This window comes from Pongo abelii, chromosome 12, assembly GCF_028885655.2.
Source record: "Pongo abelii isolate AG06213 chromosome 12, NHGRI_mPonAbe1-v2.0_pri, whole genome shotgun sequence".
NCBI lineage: Eukaryota > Metazoa > Chordata > Mammalia > Primates > Hominidae > Pongo > Pongo abelii.
This window is the reverse complement of record NC_071997.2, coordinates 114,912,107-114,933,664: the sequence shown is the minus strand read 5'-3', so window position 1 is coordinate 114,933,664 and position 21,558 is coordinate 114,912,107. Positions and strand designations below refer to the sequence as shown.

General features: G+C 44.7%; 1 protein-coding gene across 2 annotated transcripts in view; it reads left to right on the top strand.

The window, feature by feature from the left end:
• Nucleotides 1-6,805: 6,805 nt before the first annotated feature.
• KCNS3 (potassium voltage-gated channel modifier subfamily S member 3) overlaps nucleotides 6,806-21,558 on the top strand; it is a 54,249-nt gene continuing 39,496 nt past the window's right edge. The window contains exon 1 of one of the 2 annotated variants that reach the window (XM_054548360.2): nucleotides 6,806-6,993. The gene's annotated coding sequence lies outside the window, so the exon portion shown is untranslated. The remainder of the gene's footprint in view (nucleotides 6,994-21,558) is intronic. The other variant, XM_002812265.5, reaches the window with a different exon arrangement.

The following is a 21,558-nucleotide window of genomic DNA, read 5'->3' as shown; positions in this document are numbered from 1 at the left end:
GTTCAGGGTGGTTACAGCTGACTCCAGGCCCCTTTTCTTTCAGAGGATAGGGGGCAACTTCCTCACAGATGCAGCCTAGTGATGCCACGTGTGGCCCTCTTATGTATGATATTTAGTTTAACACAGGCTTTCTGGAACACACGGGAGAACCTGGGTGTCTGTGTTGTGGGGTGATGGGTTTCCACTTGAGCACTTAGAGAACCCTTTGTCTCACGATGATGGACACTCCTATTTCCTTCCCTTCCCCAACCCTGGGTTACACTAGACCTGTCATTCCTCTTTATATCACTAAGAGCAGGGTAGTGAGTTTGCCAGTTCTTTCCCACAGGGCTGAAGGAAGGCTCTGTCCTAGCAGCCTTGATTCTGGTAACATAGGATGTTTATTTCCTTCCTTCCTTCCTTCCTTCCTTCCTTCCTTCCTCTCTCCCTCCCTCCCTCTTGCCCACCCCTCTCTCTCTCTCCCTCCCTCCCTCCCTCCTTCCTTTCTTTCCATTCTTCGTGGGATTCCTTAAACATTTTATTTGAATCTCATTCATAAATACATTTTAACTTTTAAGAACTAATGAAAACCATCATGAAGACTCAAGAGTGCTATGCCAAAACTTTAACACACTGAAACTCATCAACAGGTTGAATACTTCTGACACAATCCCCCAGTTTGCTCATGCTTTAGAATAAAACTTCAGCTGTGCCAGCACTTATCAGAACCTCCTCTGGCTTAGAGTTGGGAGCTCTCAGTGGCCTGCACACGGGAGGTGGGAGGCAGTGAACTGACTGCCATGGTCACCTCACCAGACACACAGACTAGGACCTGGTACCTGGGCCAGAAGGTGTGGGCTACTCTCGCCTTCAACATAGGGTATTTTCATAATACAAGGGACTGGGGAACATGAAGAAGAGGGATCTTCAGAAGCCAGCACCCAGGTGTGAGGGCGACATCTGAATCCCCACTTTTCAGCAGGCAGAAACTCTATTCTTGAAGATGGATGTGACAGAAACCACAAATAACAACAGCTGAAATGAGATGCTAGTTTCTTTCTTTCATATAAATGAGGGCAGTCCAGTGCTGTTAAGAGGACCTAGGCCCCTTCTAGCTACTCATCTGACCATCCTTATCATGTGGCTTGTACCTGTGGGTTCAAATGTCTTTCCAGATCCAGTGATCTTCTCTGTGCTCCAGAGAGCATGAAGGCAAAAGAGGGAAGGGGAAGGGCACTCCCCTCTTCCTGTGAGGACACTCCCCAGAAGCTGAATGTGCCACTTCCACTGACGTCCCATAGGAAATAAGTCTGATGCTCTCCTCTCACTGCTAGGATGTGTAGATTTTATCCTAGGCAGCAATATTGCTAGGAGGATGGCCAACTGTCCTGGTTTGCCCTGGAATGAAGTGGTTCCTGAAATGCTGGACTTTGAGTTTTAAAACTGGGGCAGTTTCAGACAAACTGGGAAGAGCTGGTCACTCTAGTACCCAGGTAATACTTGGAGATATTATTACTGAGAAAGCAGAAATGATCATGAGGGTATGCACAGGATTCTTTGCCATGGGGATACTCTTCATTTGTCTAGTTGGAAATGAAGGCTGTGCCTTAAGTTCCACTCCACAAATGAAGGGCTACTAAAGAGGTGCAAAATGCCCCCAGAGGAACAACCATGAGGATGACATATCTGGTCTTTGCTCCCTCTTGGTTTGCTTTCCTGTACCTTTCCTGTACCTTCCCCTGTTGTCTTTGTTCATCCGTCCATCCAGTTATCTATCCAGGCATCCAATCATCTCCCTTTTCATTCATTTTTTTCTTTTTTTGAGATAGAGTGTTACTCTGTCACTCAGGCTGGAGTGCAGTGGTACAGTCTTGGCTCACTGCAACCTCCGCCTCCAAGGTTCAAGTGATTCTCATGCCTCAGGCTCCCGAGTAGCTGGGACTACAGGCACCCACCACCACACCTGGCTAATTTTTGTATTTTTAGAAAGATGGGGTTTTACCATGTTGGCCAGGCTGGTCTTGAACTCCTGACCTCAAGTGATCCGCCCACCTTGGCCTCCCAAATTGCTGGGATTGTAGGCACGAACCACGACGCCTGACCACTTTTCATTCTTAAAGTATTTGCTGAGCATCTATAATGTGCTCTGAAGATATTGAGATGAACAACACCACTTAGTTCCTGCCCTCAAGGAACTCACAGTTTAATCCATCCATATAGACAATGAATGACAGTACAGGAGTCTAACTGTAATTGGAGCTTTGTACAAAGTATAATGGGACCCAATAGAGCAAGCAACTAAATTTGCTTTGCGAGTCAGAGAAAGCCTCGGAGAATGGGTGACATATACTGGATCCTGCAGATTAAGCAGGCATTTTCCAGGTGGAGAGGGAAGCACTATAGGAACGAGGCACCAGAAAGGCGAGACTCAGATGGCATGCAGTGAGCACAGAGGAGAGATGGGCCACTTCTGTCGGGCTGGAATGTGAGGAAAGTGCCGAGGAGAGGGGAGGGGAGGTGGTGGGGAATGAGTAAGGCAGAGAGAAAGGTGTGAAGAGCTTGAAATGTGGTAAAAAATCAAGTTGTGACCAGAGTATGAGCAATCTGGAAGGCCATCCCTGGAGATATTTTCGTGGGCTAACTTCTCAGAGCCTTTCCTATGCTAGAGTGTTATGAGGACCTGCCAGTGTGATGGAGTAAACACCTTCCTTTCCGTGCCTAGGGTCAGGCACAGGTGTTCTGTGGCACTCACCTTGGGCAATACTCAAGGGCCTTCAGAGGGTGACTCTGAGTACCTGAGGGCAGCATTCCTTTGTGCCTGGAGACATAGCCTGTCACAGGGTTTTTTCTTTCTTTAATAATTTATAAAGTGTCTCCTTTTATCTATAGAAACATAAAGCTTTTAGAGCTGGCAAGGGCCTTAAAGATCATATAGTCCCAACCCAAATGGAGGGCCTGAGAGGAAATATCACTGAGCTAATCAGGGACAGAGCTGAATCAGAATTCAAGTCTTTGGACTTGAAGATCATAAAGATTTAAGGAATTTTTCATTTTCTTTTCTTTTCTTTTTTTTTTAGACAGGGTCTCGCTCTGTCACCCAGGCTGGAGGGCAATGGCACCATCTCGGCTCACTGCAACCTCCACATCCCAGGCTCAAATAATCCTCCTGCCTCAGCCTCCCAACTAGCTGGGACTACAGGCATGCACCACCGTGCCTGGATAATTTTTGTATTTGTTATAGAGGCAGGGTTTTGCCATATTGCCAAGGCTGGTCTTGAACTCCTGGACTCAAGCAATCTACCCGACTTGGCCTCCCAAAGTGCTAGGATTATAGATGTGAGCCACCACACCCAGCCTTAAGAAACTTTTGATATAAAAACAATACCATAGGGCAGTTAGGGTAAGCATACAATAATTTTGTGAAAACAGCATGATCATTGTAGCAATAATCTGAAATAAAAACATTCTAGCTGATTGAGAACTAAATTTAATTTAATGTAAATTTAGTTCTGAGCTTCCTGGCAGCCAAGCAAAAACAGCGATATGATGGTTTACATGTTTTATTTTTACCTGGCAAAAGGTAGCATAGAAATAAGGGATTTAGGTTTTGACTAGGAGCAGACGAAACTGGGCAACCTTCAGTAATTCACTTCACAAACATGCAGATTCAACAAAAGCTCCTGGAAATTCAGTCTTCAAGGAGCTTATTGTCTAGTGGATGATAAACAGTTAAAATCCCATATGGTAGATTCTATGAAAGTGGGAGGCAAAGGGTGCTGAGGGAGTGTGGAGAGGAGACACACAACACACAACCCAGGATGAGAGAGGCGGCTTCCCAGAGGGTCGTGATTATGATGTGATTATCCACTGAATCTTATCCTAAGGGAGAAGGGGTCTGTTGGGCAAAGCAAAGCTTGGTTGTGGGGAACTGTGTTCTTAGCAGAGGAGGCACTGCTGTGCGTTGAGAGAGTCAAGAAAAAGCATGGTGGGTCTGGGGAGTTGCAGGTGTTTCATGTGCTCAGACTAACTGGAGTGATATTCAGGCAGCTGGGTAGAAAGTGGCAAGTGAGAGGCACCCATCAAATAAACGCTGCTCATTATGACTAGACCCCTCACTCCCAACCTTCCTGCCAGAGATGAGCACATCTTCATTTTCACCTGCAGACCTGTTCCAATTTAAGAAGCTAATGAGCACTTCCCTTTCCTTCAGGACTAAGGTAAGTACCAATCTAGCTGATTTATGTCATTTGGACTTAAGTGAGAATAAAAAGTCGGGGACAGGTTTGGCTGTGGGGAGGGAAGGGAAGACATGGACGTGTGATAGGTGGGTAAGAGAGGGAGACCTCCAAACGAGGCCTGGAAGACAGACTGAAATGCATCCCACATTGGTGGCATGTGTCTCCATCCACTCCAGGAGTCCTCTGAAACCACAGAGGAGTGAGCATTACTGTCAACGATGATTAAATGATTGACCCCTCACAGATTAAATGCATGGCTTATCTAGATGCTTCCCTATAGGCACAGTTAATTAAGAGGGAACGGGATGTCATATCACCAGGCATAAAGACTGGGCAGGAGGTGGGTGTGTGGGGAAAAGGAGGCAGTTAGGTCACAGCATGCCCCTGGTAATGGAGACTGGGGTTGGGGAAGGGACTACATACCATGTGTGTGAATTTACCACTTTGCCTAGCTCAACCTTGGTCAACATTCAAGAGTAAACTTTTGGTGAGCAGACCTGCCCCAGGGGTCATCCGGTGTGGTCCTTTTTATTATTTCATTGGCTTCACATGATTACCCTGGGAGAGAGGAACTTTCCTTACAGATGACAAAACCCGGGCTGAAAGACAAAGTGGCTCCCTGCAGGGCTCAGCAGGGTAAGAACTCCTGTCTGTCTCTCTGACTCTCAGATCTGTGGCCCTTCTCTGTGCCCACTCCTACATGCCCACCGTGGAGGCCCAGCCCTTCTGTCCTCAGCCCCCGCAGATGCACAGGGGCCCTTACTGGCTCCCACTGTGTGTGCCTTCCCGACTGCTCATATGTGCCACCCAGACCCCAGGAGAAAGACCTCACTGCCAACTCTCCTGCACTGCAGATGCCTTCTGCAGTGCTTAGAGATTCTGAACATATTTCCTTCTCAAGTAAACCATGCTGGACTTTTTGGATAAACTTAGTGATTTTAAAATGATTAAATAGGTAACTGCTGGGAGAGATCTGGAAGCATTCTTCTAAGGTGTTGATAAAATGTAAATATATTTTTAGAACAATCTTAGATCTTATGCTAAAGATGATGAACTATGTAAGAAAGTTACCTTCTTCAACCACTTGTAAATAGCAGTGTAGACCAACGCTTCGGATCCTCTTCCACAGGAGAGGAGACAAGATTGGAGGAACCAAAGAACCATGGAATTAGGGACAAATGGCTCAAAACAGTGCTCTGCAGACACATGCATCTGTACTTTGCTTCCCAGAAGCCAAATGAAACTGTTGGAGCTTGGTGGGCTCCAGGCCTCAGGGGGAAGACCACCTTAGGCTTTAGCTTTTCCTCTGCCCTTCCTGCCTGCTGTTAGCCTCTCCTCTGGACCAAAACTCCCTTTAAGGGGAAAACCTTCTCTTTGAAGCCCACAGGATACTGTGAGGATTACTCCCTTTTTCTGATTTCCAGCGTGGGTTTTTCATTAAGCAAAGAACAATTAGGAAACCCACAGATAACATAGGGTATTCAGTAAGTTCAGGAAAGTGTTTTCCACCATCTCTTTGCCCCCATTCCCTCCCCAGCGCTTGGCTCAAGGCCTGGAGCTTGAATCTGCGTCGTCTTCCTAGGTGCTTGCCTGAGGTGAGTGGTCAGCGGGTGCTGGCTTGGGGGCAGCTGGCAGGGCGTATGCTGCGGGTAGGAACCCAGGGAACACTGGGCGCCTTAGCTTGGAGCAGCTGGCTCCGAGGAATTATTGCATGTCTGCACAACTTAAAAATCTGCAGTTTGGGGGCGGGAGGGGGAGCGCGGGGGTGGGTCCCGAAGTGTCCCATTTCTCCTCCTGGCTGTTAACTGAGCGCTCTCGCTCAATGCAGCGAGGCCAGCGATGCCTTCTGGACCACACGCCGTCCTCGCCGAGGTCCTGGTTTGTTCCTCAACGTCGGCTGAAGGCATCGTCCCCTGACTCCCTCTTCCATTCGTCCTTCCGAAAGGGGACCCGACTGGTTCCTCTTCTACGTATGAGGCGCATCTGCTTGGTGCAAATGTCCAAGCACCTCTTCTGACTCGGTGAGTGGAGGAATGAGACAAAGCATCTTGTTCTGCATTGTGCGTGAGTCTTCAGGCAGCGGGACCGGTGGCAAACATTGGCAGGAACTGTAGCTATATGTATTCTCCTTCGCACTTTGTTTTAAAACAAGTTTGGGCCTCGCGATTTCCTGAGGAAATCCAGGCAAATTAGCAAAGTGTCGCTTGGGCCGCGACTTTAGAAAGGCGGTTGCCCCAGCCGCCGGGGCCGCGGGGGAGGTCATCTTTTTCCCGCCGGGCCACGGCGCTTCCGGCCCAGGAGGGCGCGCAGGTGGGAGGCGCGGGGAGCGCTCCTGGTCCCACCCGGACAGCGCCCGCCGCTCCGGGGTGACTCTGCACTTGGGCCTGGGCGGGGGCGCGCGGCCGGCAGGGCAGCGTCTCGGTCTATCGGCCTGTCAGCCTGTCTCGCGGTCGGGGCCCCGCAGTCCTCAGCCGCCCGCGCCCTCGGCCCAGGGCGCCCGGCTGCCGGCCCGAAGCGAGGGGCTGGCGGAGCTGCGACCAATGGGGCGGTGGCCGAGCGGCAGGCCCCGCCCCGCCCCGCCCCGCCCCGCCCGCAGCTCCCGGGAGCCGCGCTCCAGCGGGGCGGGACCGACGGACAGACCGGCCGACGCGGGCCACCCCGCTCTCCTCGCCGCCGCGGCGGCAGGCGCGGGGCCGCGCCGCCAGGCCTGATTCCTGCAGCGCGGGCGGGCGGCGTCTCAGAGCGGAGCTAGCTGGATGCGTCCGGACTCCTGCAGGTACCTGGCTGGCGTCCCCACCTCCCTGCGCGCTCCGGAGACTTCTCCGGGCGACCCTGCAACTTTACCGCGCCTTCCCCCACCTTTTGCTGCCCCAGTCCCCCGTAGTCCAGGTCGCGGGTGCACGACCCCGAGGGTCTACGGCCGCAGAGCACTTTCCGTCCTGCTGGGCGCCTGGCCCGCGGCGTCCGCATCCTCTGGTCCCCAGAGCCCGCCGTCGCTGGAGCCCTAAGGCTCCGCCTGTTGCGTGAACTGCGGGCTGCTGAAGCGGTGGCTGGGTTGCTTTGAAAGCCTCGGGGAAGGTATTTAGGATCAGCTTTCGGGAAGTGGGGTGGGCTATGGTCAGGGGGAGGACCACCTGGAGGCGGGAGAATCGATGAGCCGAAGAAAGGCGGCACCTCGCTCAGGGGCATCCCCGGGGCGTTTCCTTGGCGGGGTAGCCGTTCCTTCCCTTTCTCGAAAGGAGGCGCTTTCCTGGCGCTTGTAAATGCTTCCCGGGCCGTCTGCTCCGCCTTCTTTGTCATTTCTTCCCTCCCCTTTGCCCTGCAGCTGTGCTAGGCGCCCCGCGACAGTTGCAGGGACGAGCGAACCCAGGGCCCTTGCTCTTGTGCAGCGCCGCGCCCTGGGTGGGGACGGCGTGGGGCTTGCAGCGCAGGTGTGGAGTCACTTGCGGACTCTGCGTTTGGATCAGTGGCAGTGGTGGGGAAGGGTGCCCCGGGGTCAGGAACTCCTCTTTTGTTTTTCGCGCCCTTCTGGGTGGCTGCCCGACCTCCTGAGGCACCTTGGCTAGCAAGCGAGCCAGTCTTGCCGGCAGGGGCCGCGGCGAGCCTGGCTGGGCGCCTTTCGCATTGCAGGGCTTGTCCTGCACCCCCAACCCCGCTCTGTCCCTTCTCGTTCATTTGGAGAAAGGAGCACCTTTTGCATTCTTGATGTCTCCCCCCGGTTTTGTCTGGGGAGACCGAGCCGAAAGCTTCACTCGGGTGGCCCGCAGCAGGGGCAGAGGACAGCAAAGAGCTACCTCTACCTGCCAAAATGACCCAGGGGCCCTGGTTTGGTGCCAAGGCACGAAGTGGGGGGAGGGGCGGTAGGTGTTCCTTACGTTCCTGCCGGAGAGTAGCTTTGTGGTTGGCCCGGGGCCTTCGGGTTTTTTTGTCTTTCACCCTACCCTCTGAAAATACTGGAGCAGGTGAGCACAACCAGTTCAGAAGCCTTTCCTGTTTCTTTCCCTGTATTTGCTCAAGCGATTTGCGTAACCATTCACTTAGGACTGTGTAAGTCACTCCTAGTTGCCACCCTTCTTAGACTATTTGCAAATACCTGCCCAGGTAAACAGGAAGCACGCACCTATCTCTTTGCTGAAGGCATATGCCCTCGTGCTTTGTCCTCCCTGCATATCTGGAGCCGAAGAGGTGGCTTTGATTCTCTAGCTGAACTTGGTGTAATGTGCAGGCTCCACTTCTTACCTGGGTGGTGACCTTCTTGAGAAGATTGACTCGTTCAGTATGCATTTCCAACCAGCCCGCCATGGGCCAGGCCCCAGGATGCACTCGGGGACAGACAGCAAATGGATGATATAATTTCTGCACCCAGTCTAGTCTGTTCTTTCTTTCTCACCAGCTTCCCTTCTTCTCTTGTTCTAATATGTTTGTCATTTCTGAACTAGGAATTGTCAATATTGGGATCCAGAGAAGGTCATATGAAAGTGCCATAGAACTCTGAATCCAAAGCATCTTGTGAATATACTAAGGAGACTTGCGGGATCTGTTTTAATTGAATCTTTTGTCTGAGCCATAATTGCCTGAATAGAGCCATTGATGAATGCAGCTACTCTAAGGTTTTGCTGGTCAAGTGTATGAGGGCAAATTGGGAGGTCAGAAGCAGTCTTTGTTCTGTTCTGAAATATTATAATATTAAAAATCCAAAGCTCTGGAGCTTGAGTTTGCCAGCAAAGCACCAACTAAGTATCATCATCTTCTTTTAAGAAGGAAGGGGAAGAGTGGGAACTGTAGCTCCCTCCTGTCTTCAGTGGGTTTTGCCCTTCACTGTAATTCTTCACAGATGTGCATCCCTCTGTTCTACCACCCATCTCAATCTGCCCTGTGTCTGGCATTTGCCGTTGGAATGTGTGTCGGCTTTGAGAGAGTAGGCACCACAGGGTTTTCCTCCTCCTTTTCCTTCTATTTTTTAATAGATAACATTTATTGGCTGCATACTATATATCAGATACTCTGCTAGGCACTTTTCCAGGCATTATCTCATTTAATTCTCAAAACAACTGCATGAGGATGTGATGCTTGCTTTCTTCACTGCCGTATTGCTGTGGGAGCCAGCAGTAGATGGAACCCCCCAGGTGCATGTTGAGTCAGATGGGAGGCCAGTGGGAAATGGTGGGCCTGAGATCTCACTAGGAGGAAGGACGGCTCTGCAGGGTATGTTGAAGCAGAGAAGGTGGGTGTGTTTATTGACTCTCCTTATCAGGTGTCAGGAAAGTGGATCTTCCAGAGTGCCCCCTGTGTGAAATACCCACAAAGAAACATCATAGAGAAGAGAATAGGATGTGGGGACCCAGTTTCCAGCTGTGATATCTATTTCTTTATGGCTCCTTGACTTGACATGTCATTTTGCTAATCTGGGTCTTGGTCTGTTTAGCTGCACTGATCTAGATCTCTAATATTTATTGTTACGCTATACTAGGCACTAAAAGCTAAAAGCTTTTACATGTATGAACTCACTTCATCCTGATGACAATCTTAGGATGGTAGGTTCTATTATTACCCTATTTTAGAGGAGGAAAGAGAGACAAACTGAGTAACTTGTACAAGGTCACCCAGCCTGGAAAAGGTGAAGCTAGGATTCTATCCCTGGCAGTCTGACTGCAGAGCCACTGTGAGATTCAGTCTTCCTCATTTATTCCTACAGTTCCAACACTGTTCCCTGTGCTTAGTGGGATCTCAGACTACGTTTGTTGAACAGTGACAGAGGGGGCTTACAGTTATCAAGTGACTTTTGGGTCCCATGTCTCAGCCTTAAGAGGAACCTTAAAGACTGCATTAGCAAAATATTATTTTTGCCTTTGACAAAATAGTCTGCTTTTCAGTGAAATTCTGCTCAGCTGGTTAGGAAAAAAGGAAGATAAACCATAAAGATCATGGGCCAAGGAAACATTATGGTGATTTTCAGAAAATGTGTTTATCAATATAAGAAATTCAGAAAAACCACAGAACACTTTGCACTCTGACTCAAATTTGTCAAGAAAATCAACCAGTGACCAATTCACAAGTACTTATTGTGTGGGTGCTAAGTGCCCAGTACTACAGGCAATGAAGGTAGGCAGAATCTATGACGTGGTCTCTGAGCTTGAACTCGTAGTGGATCTGGAGTCCCCAGATCAATGAGACAAGATAGAACAATACAAGATGCTAAATGTTTAAGTCCTGATAAAAATCACAATGACTCGGTCACATTTGTATAACCTATTGTGGTTTGTAGCAACTTTCACATGGGATATCTCATTCTAGTCCTCAGAGCAACTGAGAATTATAAGCTATAGGTGGGACAGAAGTTAGGAAGCCCATATTGCTGATGAAGAAATTAAGGCAAAGTGAGCCTTGAGCTTGGACACAGTCAGGGGTCTTCTGACTTCAAGTCCGGCATCTTTCTGCCTCACTTCTGTTTGGAGCTAGAGAGCAGAACAGGAGGGCAGTGAGCTATCGAGAGTCCTTGGGGAGTGGGGAACTGAGTTTGAATTTCATCCTGGACCTGGCCTTTGCTTGCCGGTCTTGACTACCGTGGGTGCTTAGTGGAGGCAGGGGATGGGGAGTAAGTACAAGCTGGGGAGGAGGAGAAAGAGGAGAAGAGTGTTGTTGTTTTATTTTTTCGGGGGCCTGCTGTTGTGTGAAGCCTGGAGTGAATACTCAATTATCATGAACATAATAACAAGGCTTAAAATGTACAATAAAATGTAGAAACTGATTTAGAATTTTCATCCCTGTTTTTCCTTATCATTTCTCTAGATCATCTTTTGAAACTTTTTAGCATATCTGCATATTATACTTTTTTTCACAGTTGTTAAGAGGATCAAAATCTGCACATTATAAAAGTAAACTCTTTAATAAGCTAAAATAGTTACTAGACTAGGTTGTGGTATTTTTCTTGTGGGCAAGAGGTCTCATTCTCTTTGGAATCCTGCACAGCCTTTCACTATGATTTGCTTTGAGGAGATACTGTATAAATATTGTCTTCAGTTGCACAAGTATTGAATGATAAAGGCATAAGATCTGCTTTTAGCCAATAATGTTACAGTTAAGCAGTTAATGTTGGCAGCAGCCAGCCTCGGTGAGTTTGGTGAAGTGCCAAACGAATGAAGTATCTTGCTGACTATTCTACTAATCAGCCATCCGAGGACTTACCATATGCTCACCAAAGGTGACATAATGATTAACTTATATAGTCACATATATGTATTCTCATTATATATTCAAATCTGTACATACATTCATTCAACAAGTATTTGAGTACTTACATGATGTTACGTACTATGCTAGGTGCTGGGTATACTGTGGTAAAGGAAACAGGGGGTGGGGTGGGGTGGGGTGGGGTGGGGTGAGAGGTGGGAGGGAGACAGGCATTAAACAAACCAATGCAAAATTTAAGTGGTGGTAAGTGCTCTAAAGGACTTCATGGGAGAGAGTAACAAGGGTAGGGAGGCACTGGTTTAGATGAGAGGGTCAGAGAAGACCTTTCTGAGGAAGAGACATTTCATTTTGAGTGATAAAAGGAGTCCATTAAGTGAAGAGTGGGAGAAAGAGAATTCCAGGCTGAGGATTCTAAGGCAGGAATGAGCATTGAGCCTCTTTTTGTTCTATGCAGGAACTTCAAGAGAACAAGGGTAGGAACAGTTGGGAGGAGGTTGTAGAAGAGGGCTGGGGTCAACCCATTACTGGGTATATACCCAAAGGATTATAAATCATGCTGCTATAAAGACACATGCACACGTATGTTTATTGCGGCACTATTCACAATAGCAAAGACTTGGAAACAACCCAGATGTCCAACAATGATAGACTGGATTAAGAAAATGTGGCACATATACACCATGGAATACTATGCAGCCATAAAAAAGGATGAGTTTATGTCCTTTGTAGGGATATAGATGAAGCTGGAAACCATCATTCTCAGCAAACTATCGCAAGGACAAAAAACCAAACACTGCATGTTCTCACTCATAGGTGGGAATTGAACAATGAGAACACTTGGACACAGGAAGGTGAGCATCACACACCAGGGCCTGTTGTGGAGTGGGGGGAGGGGGGAGGGATAGCATTAGGAGATATACCTAATGTAAATGACGAGTTAATGGGTGCAGCACACCAACATGGCACATGTATACATATGTAACAAACCTGCACATTGTACACATGTACCCTAGAACTTAAAGTATAATTAAAATATATATATATATATATATATATATAAAGAAGAGGGCTGGGGTCAGATCAAGCTGTGCCCTTTAGGTCAAGTTCAAGGTCTTATGGTTTATTCTGAGGGCTGTGAAAAATGGATTTGCAGAAGGTGAGTGTCACGAGCCAATTTATACAAGATTGCCTGGGAAGGCTGTGAAGAACAGATAGAAGAATAGACTGAAGAGGTACAAGCATGGGAAGCAGAAGCCTCGTTTGGAGGTGTGTTTTGTGTTGCAGAAGTGGAACCTAAAGTGAGATTGGACTGGGTTGAAAGATGAATGGAGGTGAGGAAGTGCAGACCATACACATAAAGCGTGATTGTTAAAGGGAGCAGAGAGACAGGATGGGTGTAGGGGCAGGTTTATGTCTATGTGGAAGGCAACCTTGGCTGAAGTTAGGGATGTGAGTCCAGCTCGTTGGTAAATTAACACATATATACCTCTGTGTGTAGAGTTATAGCACTTCTAGAAGATGAGACATTTGAATCCTATCTCTGGCTGTATCTCAAAATCTAGGTAACTTTAAGCATATCACTTTGAGTACTTCTAGAAGATTAGACATTTGAATCCTAGCTTTGGTTCTGTCCCCAAATCTGGGTAACTGAGCATATCGCTTGTCCTTCCCTGTTTTATTTATTTATTTTTTTTCTCACTGCCTGGTGATTTTATATTTTTTTTGAAAATTCAGTCTTCCTGCAATGTTCTTTAATAGCATTATTTATATGTGTTAATGTGGACTATTTTTTATAAATTGAATTAGCAGACTATGAATGGGGATGTAGGAACATTTGCGGTAGGATTCTAAGCATTTGCTCATTGTTGATCATGGATAAGCTGCTTTCAAATTAGCTTAAATGGAGAGACACTAATAATAAAGTCTAGCGGTGAGGAGACAGTAACCCTTCCAATGTAGATGGAATAAGGACTGATGGAGAGTCCTGGGCATGGTTATGAGCCACTTTTTGTGTTTCAGTCGGACTCCTCCTTACCTGGTCTTCTTCATTGCATGAGACGCTTCCTCTGTACGCATGGTTATGTTAAAAAGATGATAAGAGAGGTACATCTGGTCTGTTTTCTGAGAACCCATTTGTGTTAGGGTTTTCTAGACAAACAGAACCAATAGGATGTGCATATGTGTAGAAAGAGATTTATTATAAGAAATTGGTTCACGCAGTTATGGAGACTGGCAAGTCCAAAATTTGCAGGGTGGGCCAGCAGGCTGGAAACCCAGGAGAGCCAACACTCCACTTCAAGTTTGGAGGCAGTTGCTATACAGCCTGGAAGAGCTGATGTTACAATGAAGTCCAAAGGCAGGCTGCTAGAAAATTCTTTCCTGTTTGAGGGAGGCCAGGCTTTTTGTTCTGTTCAGGCTTTCAGCTGATTTGATGAAGCCCACCAGCATTATAGAGGGCAGTCTGCTTTACTCAAAGTCTACCAATTTATATGCCAGTCTCTTCCGAAATACCCTCACAGAAACACTCAGAATAATGTTTGACCAAATGTCTGGGCACCCTGTGACCCAGCCAAGTTAACACATAAAATTAGCCATCAAATCACATTTAACAGAATATACTTGCCTAAACATCGATAATGACCCTCACAGATAACCTGATGGGGCATTAAAGAAGGATAGAGTATCCAGTGATCAATTTCTAGTTGTAGGGAATGAGAGTATAAATAGGGCCATAGAGCCTGGGCGACAGAGCGAGACTCCGTGTCATAAAAACAAACAAACACAAACAAACAAACAAACAGGGCCATAGAACGGAAAGTTACTCCAAAGATCAGTCAAGTCATTTGCTGCCTCTGGACTTTAGGAATGCTGGCTTAAATCCTGACAAATAATTAGTGTATTGAGATAAAAGAATGCCAGCAGACTAAATTTGGGGCTTCAACATGCTTATATATTTTTTACTTTTATTCTGCTGTGCACTGGATTGGCTTTCCTAAGCCCTGATGGACATGCCATGGTGAACCGAAAAGCATTTCCTATGATTTACTTGAGAGAAAAATGTAACTGGCCAAAGAGATGGGAGAACTTCATGGTTAAATACGGTTGTTTGTAGATTTGGATTGAGTGGAGATGTTGTAGCAAAGGCATTTCATTATTCTTGTCTTTGAGTTCAGACAAAACACTTCTTGGCAGTGTTTTTTTTGTGGGTTTTTAAGATCTGAGTTTTCTAAGTATGGTACCTTTGTGAGGCCACTGATGTAAGACCCCAGTCTTCCCTTGGTGCTTAGATGTTACGAAGATGAGATTCAGCCCTGAGGCTCAGGCTTGAGCCTCCATGACAGAGCTTGTCTCCTCTGGGATAAAAGGGTAAAAAGAAAGGAAAGTACCATGTATGGCAGTGTTCATCTGTGTGTCCCATCCATCCATCCGTCCATCCATCCATCCATCCATCCATCCATCCATCCATCCATCCATCCCATTCTTCCACCCACCCGTTTAAATGTCCATCCATCCATCCATCCATCCATCCACCCACCCACCCACCCACCTTTGCCACAGTGTAAAAAGGTATCAGGGTCCCCATGCCCTCTCATCTTCTCCTTAAATCACAATTCCTACAAAGTAGGCTCTTTTGAGATGTGAACATAGGAGTCTTGTGAAAGTTTATGCAAAATCTGAGAACTTTGTTTTTTAAGCAGGTTCCCCAGACTTGTTGATGTAATTAGAAATTGAATGTCAGCATGGTGCATCTTTTTGGTGATGAGAACCGAATTTTTTTCTCCCAGCCTCTCTAGACTTAAAGCAGCACACGTTGCTTTCTCATGTAATTTTTATTTTATTATTTTTTCTCTTCTATTATTATTATTGTTTTTATTTTTCCATAAGTTATTTGGGTACAGGTGTTATTTGGTTACATGAGTAAGTTCTTTAGTGGTGATTCGTGAGATTGGTGCACATGTCACCCGAACAGTATATGCTGCACAATATTTGTACTCTTTTAATCCCTCACCCCACTCCCACTCTTCCCTCTGTGTCCTCAAAGTCCATTGTATCATTCTTATGCCTTTGCATCCTCATAGCTTAGCTCCCACATATCAGTGAGAACATACGATGTTTGATTTTCCATTCCTGAGTTACATCACTTAGAATAATTGTCTCCAGTCTTATTCAGGTCACTTTAAATACTGTTAATTCATTTCTTTTTATGGCTGCATTGTATTCTATCATATGATCGATCGATCTATCTATCTATCTATCTATCTATCTATCTATCTATCTATCCATCTCTGTATCTATATATATCACAGTTTCTTTATCCACTTGTTGATTGATGGGCATTTGGGTTGGTTCCACGATTTTGCAATTGTGAATTGTGCTGCTATAAACATGTGTGCAAGTATCTTTTTCGAATAATGACTTCTTTTCCTCTGGGTAGGTACCCAGTAGTGAGATTGCTGGATCAAATGGTAGTTCTACTTTTAGTTCTTTAAGGAATCTCCACACTGTTTTCCATAGTGGTTGTACTAGTTTACATTCCCACCAGCAGTGTAGAAGTGTCCCTTGTTCACCGCATCCACTCCAACATCTACTGTTTTTTGATTTTTTGATTATGGCCATTCTTGCAGGAGTAAAGTGGTATCACATTGTGGTTTTGATTTGCATTTCCCTGATCATTAGCGATGCTGAGCATTTTTTCATATGTTTGTTGGCCATTTGTATATCTTCTTTTGAGAATTGTCTATTTATGTCCTTAGCCCACTTTTTGATGGGATTTTTTGTTTTTTTTTGTACTGATTTGTTTGAGTTTGTTTTTGTCGTAGATTCTGGAGATTAGTCCTTTGTCAGATATATAGATTATGAAGATTTTCTCCCACTCTGTGAGTTGTCTGTTTACTCTGCTGACTGTTCCTTTTGCCATGCGAAAGCTCTTTAGCTTAATTAGGTCCCAGCTATTTATCTTTGTTTTTATTGCATTTGCTTTTGGGTTCTTGGTCATGAAATCCTTGCCTAAGCCAATATCTAGAAGGGGTTTTCCATTGTTATCTTCTAGAATTTTCATTATTGTTCCAATGCTATCTTCTAGAATTTTTATAATTTCAGGTCTTAGGTTTAAGTCCTTAATCCATCTTGTTGATTTTTGTATAAGATGAGAGATGAGTATCCAATTTCATTCTCCTACAGGTGGCTAGCCAATTATCCCAGCACCATTTATTGAAAAGGGTGTGGGGTGGGGGGAGGGGGGAGGGATAGCATTAGGAGATATACCTAATGTAAATGATGAGTTAATGGGGGCAGCACACCAACATGGCACATGTATACATATGTAACAAACCTGCATGTTGTGCACATGTACCCTAGAACTTAAAGTATAATAAAAAAATATATATATATATGAAGAAAAGGGTGTTCTTTCCCCACTTTATGTTTTTGTTTGCTCTGTTAAAGATGAGTTGGCTGTAAGTATTTGGGTTTATTTCTGGGTTCTCTATTCTGTTCCATTGGTTTGTGTGCCTGTTTTTATACCAGTACCATGCTGTTTTGGTGACTATGGCCTTATAGTATAGTTTGAAATCAGGTAGTGTGATGCCTCCAGATTTGTTCTTTATGCTTAGTCTTGCTTTGGTTATATGGGCTCTTTTTTGGTTCCACATGGATTTTAGAATTGTTTTTCCTAATTCTGTGAAGAATGATGGTTGTATTTTAATGGGGATTGCATTGAATTTGTAGATTGCCTTTGGCAGTATGATCATTTTCACAATATTGATTCTACCCATCCATGAGCATGGGATGTGTTTCCATTTGTTTGTCTCGTCTATGATTCCTTTTAGCAGTGTTTTGTAGTTTTCCTTGTAGAAGTCTTTTGACTCCTTTGTTAGGTATATTCCTAAGTATTTTATTTTTTTTGCAGCTATTGTAAAAGGGGTCGAGTTCTTGATTTGATTCTCTGCTTGGTCGCTGTTGGTGTATAGAAGAGCTACTGATTTGTGTACATTAATCTTGTATCTAGAAACTTTGCTGAATTCTTTTATCAGCTCTAGGAGCTTTCTGGAGGAGTCCTTAGAGTTTTCAAGGTAAACGATCATATCACCAGCAAACAGTGACAGTTTGACTTCTTTGTTAGCAATTTGGATGCCCTTTATTTCTTTCTCTTGTCTGATTGCTCTGGCTAGGACTTCCACTACTATGTTGATGAGGAGTGGTGGGAGTGGGCATCCTTGTCTTGTCCCTGTTCTCAGAGAGAATGCTTTCAACTTTTCCCCATTCAGTATTATGTTGGCTGAGGGTTTGTCATAGATGGCTTTTATTACATTAAGGTATGTCCCTTGTATGCCGATTTTGCTGAGAGTTTTAATCATAAACGATGCTGGATTTTGTCTAATGCTTTTTCTGCATCTATTGAGATGATCATGTGATTTTTGTTTTTTAATTCTGTTTATGTGGTGTATCTCATGTATTGACTTGCATATGTTAAACCATCCTGGCATCCCTGGTATGAAACCCAGTTGATCATGGTGGATTATCTTTTTGATATGTTGTTGGATTCAGTTAGCTAGTATTTTGTTAAGGATTTTAGCATCTATGTTCTTCAAGGATATCGGTCTGTAGTTTTCTTTTTTGGTTATATCCTTTCCTGGTTTTGGTATTAGGGTGATCCTTGCTTCATAGAATGAATTAGGGAGGATTCCTTCTTTCTCTATCTTGTGGAATAGTGTCAAAAGGATTGGTATCAATTCTTTGAATGTCTGGTAGGATTCTGCTGTGAATCCGTCTGGTCCTGGACTTTTTTTTTTGGCAATTTAAAAATTACCATTTCAATCTCACTGCTTGTTATTAGTCTGTTCAGGGTAGCTAATTCTTCCTGATTTAAGCTAGAAGGGTTGTATTTTTCCAGGAATTTATCCATCTCTTCTATGTCTTCTAGTTTATGTGAGTAAAGGTGTTATAGTAGCCCTGAATGATCTTTTGTATTTCAGTGATGTCAGTTGTAATATTTCCTGTTTCGTTTCTTAGTGAGGTTATTTGGATTTTCTCTCTTCTTTTCTAGGTTAATCTTGCTAATGGTCTATCAATTTTATTTATCTTTTCAAAGAACCACTTTTTTGTTTCATTTATCTTTTGTGTTTTTTGTTTGTTTCAATTTCATTTAGTTCTACTCTGATCTTGGTTATTTCCTTTCTTCTGCGGAGGTTGGGTTTGGTTTGTTCTAGATTCTCTAGTTCTTTGAGGTGTGACTTTAGATTGTCTGTTTGTGCTCTTTCAGACTTTTTGAGGTAGGCACTTAGGGCTATGAACTTTCCTCTTAACACTGCCTTTGCTGTATCCCAGAGGTTTTGATAGTTTGTGTCATCATTGTCATTCAGTTTGAAGAATTTTTAAATTTCCATCTTGATTTCATTTTTGACCCAGTGCTTATTTAGGAGCAGGTTATTTAATTTCCATGTATTTGCATGGTTTTGAAGTTTCCTTTTAGAGTTGATTTCCAGTTTAATTCCACTGTGGTCTGAGAGAGTGCTTCATATAATTTCAATTTTCTTAAACTTATTGAGGCTCATTTTATGGCCTATCATATGGTCTATCTTGGAGAAAGTTCCATGCATTGAATAGAATGTGTATTCTGTGGTTGTTGGATGAAATGTTCTGTATATATCTGTTAAGTCCATTTGTTCCAAGGTATAGTTTAAATCCGTTGTTTCTTTGTTGACTTTCTGTCTTGATGACCTGTCTAGTGTTGTCAGTAGAGTATTGAAGTCCCCTGATATTGTTGCTGTCTAGCTCATTTCTTAGATCTGTTAGTAATTGTTTTATAAATTTGGGAGCGTCAGTGTTAGGTGCATATATGTTTAGGATTGTGATATTTTCCTGTTGGGCAAGGCCTTTTACTATTATATAATGTCCCTCTTTGTCTCTTTTAACTGCTATTACTTTAAAGTTTGTTTTGTCTGATATAAGAATAGCTACCCCTGCTCACTTTTGGTGTCCATTTGCATGAAATGTCTTTTTCCACCCCTTTACTTTAAGTTTCTGTGATTCCTTATGTGTTAGGTGAGTCTCCTGAAAGCAGCAGATAGTTGGTGAATTCTTATTCAGTCTGCAGTTCTGTATCTTTTAAGTGGAGCATTTAGGTCATTTACATTCAATGTTAGTATTGAAATGTGAGGTACCATTGCATTCATCGTGCTCTTTGTTGCCTGTGTAGTTTTTTTGTTTGTTTGTTTTTGCTTTTTAACTTGTATTTTTGTTTTATAGGTCCTGTGTGATTTTTGCTTTAAAGAGGTTCTGTTTTGATGGTGTTTCCAGGATTTGTTTCAAGATTTAGAGCTCCTTCTAGCAGTTCTTGTAGTTGTGGCTTGGTAATGGTGAATTCTCTCAGCATTTGTTTGTCTCAAAAAGACTATCTTTTCTTCGCATATGATTCTTAGTTTTGCTGGATACAAAATTCTTGGCTGATAATTGTTTTGTTTGAGGAGACTGAAGATACGGCCCTAGTCCCTTCTAGCTTGTAGGGTTTCTGCTGAGAAATCTGCTGTTAATCTGATAGATTTTCTTTTATAGGTTACCTGGTGCTTCTGTCTCACAGCTCTTAAAATTATTTCCTTTGTCTCAGCTTTGAGTAACCTGATGACAAGTGTACCTAGGTAAAGATCTTTTTATGATGAATTTCCCAGGTGTTCTTTGTGCTTCTTGGATTTGGATGTCTAGGCCTCTAGCATGGCTGGGGAAGTTTTCCTCTATTGTTCCCCCAAATATGTTTTCCAAGCTTTTAGAATTCTCTTCTTCCTCAGGAACATAGATTATTCTTAGGTTTGGTCATGTAACATAATCCCATACTTCTTAGAGGCTTTGTTCACATTTTCTTATTCTTTTTTCTTTGTCTTTGTTGGATTGGGTTAATTCGAAGACCTTGTCTTCAAGCTCTGAATTTCTTTCTTCTGCTTGTTCAATTCTATTGCTGAGACTTTCCAGAGCATTTCACATTTCTAAAAGTGGGTCTGAAGTTTCCTGAAATTTTTATTTATTTATTTATTTTTTAAGCTATCTATTTCCTTGACTATTTCTTCCTTCACTTCTTGTATCGTCTTTTTTTTGGATCTCCTTGCATTGGGCTTCACCTTTCTCTGGTCTCTCCCTGTTTAGCTTAATAACTAACTTCCCAAATTCTTTTTCAGGTAAATCAGGGATTTTGTCTTGGTTTGGATCCATTGCTGGTGAACTAGTGTGATTTTTTTGGGGGTGTTGAAGAGCCTCGTTTTGTTATAGTATCAGAATTGATTTTCTGGTTCCTTCTCATTTGGGTAGGCTCTGTCAGGGGGAAGGTCTAGGGCTGAAGGCTGTTGTTCAGATTCTTTTGTCCCATGGGGTGTTCCCTTGATGTAGTAGTCTCCCCCTTTTCCTATGAATGTGGCTTCCTGTGAGCCAAACTGCAGTGATTGTTGTCTGTTCTCTGGGTCTAGCCACCCAGCGAGTCTGCCCAGCTCTGGGCTGGTCCTGGGGGTTGCCTGCACAGAGTTCTGTGTTGTGAACTGTCTATGGGTCTCTTAGCCGTGGATACCAGTGCCTGTTGTGGTGGAGGTAGCGGAGGGTGCAATGGACTCCATGAGGATCCTTAGCTTTGGTGGTTTAATGCTCTATTTTTTTGCTGGTTGGCCCCCTGCCAGGAGGTGGCACTTTCAGCTGTGCTAGTATGGGGAGGAACCAGCAGTGGGTGGGGCCCTAAACTCTCAAGATTATATGCCCTTTGTCTTCCATTACCAAGGTGGATAGGGAAGGACCATCAGGTGGGGATAGGGCCAGGCACATGTGTCTGAGCTCAGACTCTCCTTGGGTGGGTCTTGCTGTGGCTGCTGTGGGGAATGGAGGTGAGATTCCCAGGTCACTGGAGTTGTGTACCTAGGAGGGTTATGGCTACCTCTGCTGAGTCATGCAGGTTTTCAGTTAAGTGGGGGAAAGCTGGCAGTCACTGGCCTCACCCAGTTCCCATGCAAACTGAAGGGCCGGTCCCACTCCCACCGTGTCCCCTCCTACAGCCGGGAGTCTGTTTCCAGGTGGAGAGTGAGAGGGTCTTGAAAACTTGCCCGAGGCCATCCGCCTTCCAGCTGAGAAAGAAAGGGCTTTAGTTCTTCCTGGCCTGTGAAGTCTGCATGCCTGATTA